The following is a 6,088-nucleotide window of genomic DNA, read 5'->3' as shown; positions in this document are numbered from 1 at the left end:
AGTGGGTATACAAGTTGAAAAGTATCCCTGGACACCCCAAGCCGGCATACAAGGCCAGGTTGGTAGCAAAGGGTTTTAAGCAAGAGCATGGTATTGACTTTGATGAGGTCTTATCTCCTGTGTTTAAGATGACCACCCTACACTTAGTCTTGGATTTGGCTAAATAGCTTGACTTGGACTTGTATCAGTTGGATATCAAGATGACTTTCTTACATGGGGACTTGCATGATGAGATTTACATGGAGCAGCCTAAGGGCTTTGCAGAGCCTGGCAAGGAGCACCTAGTGTGCAGGTTGAAGAAAAGTCTTTATGGCTTAAAGCATGCACCTAGGGAATGGTACCATAAGTTTGATGCTTTTATGCAATCAACAAGGCTACAACCATAATGCTATGGATTTGTGCTTGTACACAAAGAAAGCCCATGATGGATCTTTGGTTATTTTAGTACTCTATGTAGATGACATGCTATTAGCAAGGAAAGCTCATGATGAGCTAAATGCTCTTAAGGCTCAGCTTAAGAAGCGCTTTGAGATAAAGGATCTGGGATAGTCCTCTCACATACTTGGTATGCGCATTAGACGTGACAGGCATCAGCAAGAACTCCTCTACTTGTCACAGAGGGAGTACATTCATAAATTCCTTGAGCGCTTTCGCATGCATGATGTAAAACCTATTGGCTGTCCATTGCCTTATGTGAAGGTATCACATGTCGATTTTCCACAGTCAGATGAGCAGAGGGCTGAGATGGCCAAGATTCCCTATGCATCCATAGTGGGCAGTCTTATGTATGCCATGATAGCCACTCGTCAAGATATCGCCTTTGCAGTTGGTGTTGTGGCACGCTATATGGCTATATCTAGCAAGAAGCATTGGGATGCCGTAAAGGGTATCATGAGGTACCTCAAGGGCATTGCAGATATCTACATATGCTATGGCACCCAGGATACAAGAGTCATGGGGTACACGAACTCTGATTATGCAAGACATGCAGATAGTAGAAATTCCACTTCTGGCTATGTGTTCACCTATGTTGGAGATGTTGTCTCTTGGATGTCCAGGGTGCAGAAGTGTACGACTCTTTCCACCACTGAGGCCGAGTATGTTGCAGCCACCACTGAGGCTTGCAAGAAGGCCATTTGGTTAGGCCATTTGGTTTATGATCTTGGTATTGATGCTATTCAGTTAGCCATCTTCCATGCGAAGATGAAACACATTGAGGTGAGGTATCACTTCATATGTGGGCACAAGTCTGTTGACATTATCAAGATCTCGACTGACCAGAATTTTGCAGATCTGCTCACCAAAACCCTCTCTACGGAGCACTTTGCCTTCCTCAAAAGATTGATGGGTGTGGGGTGAGATGATATCTTTTCTCATCCTGTTGTACATGTGTACATGCTGTACTATCTTTTCTTTTTCTTTTTCACTTCTCCTGGGGCAGATTTGCCTTTAAGTGGGAGGTTGTTGGGGATAAAGGTGCCTCTGCCTAGTCGCCCGTGTATTACTACATTAGCAGTACCTGTGCCTACAAACCGCAGGCATGGGTGAGCGCCCATCACCATCACTTTATTCTTTATTCTTTTAGTGACAGATTAATAAAGGGAAGGTTGGTCACACATTGTGACTGTTAGAGTTCCCACATTGTGAGTCTCTCTCTCTTGCTCTTGCTCTCCCGCAATCCTTCTCACCTTTCAGCATGCACTCTTCTCCAATCATAGATACAACGCGCTCATGAACGAGAATCCAAGTGCCTATGCTTGAAAGCGTCGTGGGTGGTAAGAGCCCTAGAGGAAGTCACCTTGAATGCTTATGTCCGAAGAACCATCAAATCTTTAGGCAATGCATTAGCACCCAACCAAAAACTGACAAGGGGTGAGTCATCAGCGATGGTTGCCACCTCCAAATTTGATCGCAGAACACCTAAATCCAAAGCACCGACTATAGGATTTGGCAGGGTGCTAACCCCGTTATCATCCAAGAGGTGGTGGGAGAGGTGGAAGGTGAAGAGGAAGTGGGGAAGACCCTTGAGAGATTGCCACTCCATGAGCAAGATCAGTCAAGTGAAGGAATAGTGAGCAAGGGTAGAGAACAAGGGATGCCATCTAGCTGAGGAGGGCTAAAGAAGCTACAAATTAAGATTCCTTTAAAGAAACAAGAGGAAGCCAAGGAGAGGATGATGAGAAAAGAAAAGGCCGAGCTAAAAAAGGAGCAAGAAGAGTCAAAAAGGTTCGAAGAAGAGAGGGTGAGAAAATTGGAAGAAGAAGTAGAAAGACTATGCAAGGAGGGAAGAGGAAGAAGACATTGCAAAAGCTATTCACATGTCAATAGCATAGTGCGCTAGGGAGGAGGAGTTAGCCACCATGAGCTCGTGTATAGACAAAGATCCAAGCAAGGAAAAGCCAAGGGCTTGCTGCATCCAATTCCACCAGTCCTCATGGCCCCAATTGCAACTACAAAAACTTCCCAAGAGGTACCACAAACATGGTGAATGAAAGTAATCTAATGGCATGGGTACAGTATTTGGTTGAGAGAGTGCAAGAAATAGCACCGGACTCAAGTGGAGGAGCTCCAAGTGGGAGTGAAGAGAACGACAGTTGCGGATATCGAATTAAGGCAGGTTCTTAAGAAGCAAAAAGTAGAGGCATCAACAACGTGGATACCTAGGCAGTGCCATGGTTGATGGGGTATAACGAGTATACCAAGGAGCTTCTTGTGCAACTAAAAAAGAAAAGGAAGAAAAGAAGATAGCTACTGAGATGGAGGCTAAAAAGGAAGCCTTGGCAACATTCCAGTTGGAGAGGACGCACCAAGTAGTAGGGTATCAAAAGGAGATACATGAGTTGAAGGAAGAACTCAAGGCCAAGGAAGAGGCAAACAATTGGCAAGAAAGGCTCGAGGAAGAAAGACAAGAGCTGATAGGGTTACAAAGAGAGTATAAGCTCCTTATCGTGTAACAAGAGGAATTAAGAGGGCAATCGGAAAGGATAGAGGAGGCAATAGAGAAACTTGCAGTAGAAGATGCCACAAAATCCCAAATGTGGAAAGAGTAGTAGCCAAGAATGGCGGCTTTAGCCCAAAGACAAAACGAAAGTCTAGAAGAAATGAAAAAAAGAGCCAAAGAATGGGTAGCTAAGAGCAAGGAAAGAGTGAAGGACTTGGCAAGCCGTCTAGCCCATGCAAAAAGTAAGAGAGTGCTAGCGTAAAGAGCTAGTTACCTTAAAATAGAAAAAGTCATATTAGATGCAGGTATAGTATTCTCAAGTGTTCTTCAACTTAACACAAAAAGTATAATGAGACATCTAAAAGAAGCTAGTTACCTTATTAAGTGTGGTAGTGCTTGTCAAGTCTAGCTTAGGAACCAGGATGACTCAATGAGCTAAATGTGAGAGGGGTATTTTTTGCTTGCAAATAGTCCTTCATATCTACCAAACCCAACTCAGGCCTTCCTTATGCGGTTTTTGCTGATTGGAGCTTTGTTCCAAAAGTCCCTAGCTTGGGGCAATCTATCACTGTACTTTCTAGGACCAACACCCTTTGCTTCAACTATCAGCTATACATTCTTGTTTTTCTAATTATTAACTAGATGCCAATCCTCATCATTGTCATTTTTTTGGAATCTAGGTCCATATTATTACTTCCCTATTGTTGCTAATTATATCTACTCACCTCTATCACAAAGGTTAATAAGCAAATGGCCTCACCACTTTATTATCCTTTGATGCATTATGAAATTTACTAAAATAATGATTCCATATGCCACAGTTGTAATGATCTCTTGCATATTTTCTCCACATCAACATGAACTTAAGCTCCCTAATGTATGGCACATCAATATCTAGATTGTCTAGTTTATTTTCCCTAGTATCATATAAAAGATGTAAGTTGTTTTTAAATGGGCTAGCCAATGATGGTATGTATAGGGGCTTTCCCAATCCCTTTGCAATATTTAGTATTGTAATGCATTCCATAAATATGTTAGTAGCTCCAGGACCTAGAGTGAATAGAGGGCATTCCTTTCTAAGAGTATCTTTACTTGTCTCAACAAGTTTCCATGGCATGATTTAGGTTAGGTTGAGGCCCCAGAAATAAATGCCTTGGGTTGACACCTTCTATGCAACCTCTCTCTTATCAAAGGCAACTTTTAAAATCCTGTACCTCCATAATAAATTGCATAAAACCATGTTGCAACTTCCGTTTTGTAGGCTTCCCATGAAGAAAACCAATATAGTAGGAGTGTTAAGTTGAAGAACACTTGAGAATACTATACCTGCATCTAATATGACTTTTTCTATTTTCCTTTTGCCTTATCTTCAATATTCTTCCTAATCGAGTCAATGAGCAGCTTAGGCACTAGTTGAGGATTTGCTTTAAGGGGGAGTTTATTCTCCTCATCCATACCAATTGAAGCACCCTCAACTTCTTGTTCTCTAACTAGTAGATTGGTTGAATTAGTGTTCTCACCATTAGCTTCTTCTTTACATCTCTTTCGCTTATGAGAAGTAGGGTTGAACTTTCGATGAAACTTTAACATGCCATTTTTCCCAATGCTATATCCATCCATGGCCTTATCATGTGGCATAGCTTTGAGAAGGATCAACTTGGCAAGATCCCTACAGAGAGCTGCATGTGAGGAAGTTGCTCTATATATTCGCGTAGCCACTCAATGGGCCTAAAGTCAAATAAATTATTATTTAATGAATATATAAGACCCCACTCCTGTAGACTCACTTCTTTTTGCATGTGCGTGAATTGTACAACTACAAAACAACCATGTAAATGAGACCTTAAAGACCAACTTCCAAGGCTAATTGCAAAGTCATGAATCCTTGAGTCTTGCGTAAGAATTGTAATGCCAAGTGTCTAGGTTCGATGAGGCTATCTTTATTCCATTCGAATGTTGCTTTGAATGGTTTAGGCTACCCATTAATCTTGTGATATAATTAATGCGACTGTGTTAAAATGCATCAAGGCTCTATTTAGACTTAAGCTTCATATACAATAACTTAAATATCGCCTAAGATCATTGATCCCCTCAACAGGTGTGCTTGGGAGTGTGGGAGATTTCACTCAACCGCCAAGACTCACGGACCGCTTATTGTTTCAAGTGTTTCAAGCTGAGCACTAATGGCTACCTCTCACATAACCGACGCACCATCCATATCTAAGGGTGTAGTGAGCTTACCTCCGTGCCGTTCGAGTTACCTCCTCTCCCGTGCACTCCGGTAGCTCCACGATCCAAGTGCAAGCTTCAAGCCATCCTCAAGCTCCAAGCTCCATTGCCGTGAGCAAGACAAGAGAAGAGAAGAGAAGAGAAGAAGAGAGGAGAAGATGGAGAGCTTCTCCTCCTTGGTCCCTCACCTCATACACTCACTCTCTCACACTCTCACACTCCCTCTCTCAAGCACAAGCTCAAGCAAGCAAGAAGAAGAAGAAGAAGAAGAAGAAGAAGAAGAAGAGAATAGCTACTTTTGGCCACACACAAGAATGAGCTTCTCATTCACTTTTCAACTTTATATACAAAACCCTAAATCCCTTTTGGGCGGTCATCCCCTTTTCCCCTTTTTACATGGCCGGCCGTAGCCTAGGCCATTTTTCCCATTGTCCTTCTATCTTCCTAGCTTCCTTTCCATCGCCCATCTACATTTACAAATTGCACAGTTGAGAGCCCAACGCTCCTTGAATTAAACCATGATGCGCTTGCGCTCTTTTACAAAAGTTTTGACTTGCGCTTTTCCTTGTGCACATTTCTCCCTTATTTAGGACTCTTCTCCTTGTGCGTTTTTGTCTTCTGTTTCTCTTTTCCTTGGCCTTTGTCTTTGTCTTCTGCTTTAGCTTTTCCGGATTTTCCACCTTCGTTCGTTTTAGGGTTAACAGGGAGCTTGACAAAAAAGAAATAGAATTTTGGTCTAATATGCTTCAACATGGCAGCCCTAACCAGATTAAGTAGCATCATCATGGAATCATCTTTGTCTATTGGATTGCCAAACAACGTAATCTTTATCGGCATTGCATGAAATTGAGATTCGTTATCTTAACCCATTGTTTAACTCTTCTCGAGATGGGCTTGGCTTGAGGACAATCCCAAAAA

Source organism: Lygodium microphyllum, chromosome 10 (genome assembly GCF_053477565.2).
Source record: "Lygodium microphyllum isolate KBCC chromosome 10, Lygodium_microphyllum_v1.1.10, whole genome shotgun sequence".
NCBI classification, from domain to species: domain Eukaryota; kingdom Viridiplantae; phylum Streptophyta; class Polypodiopsida; order Schizaeales; family Lygodiaceae; genus Lygodium; species Lygodium microphyllum.
Note: the sequence above shows the minus strand (reverse complement) of the source record.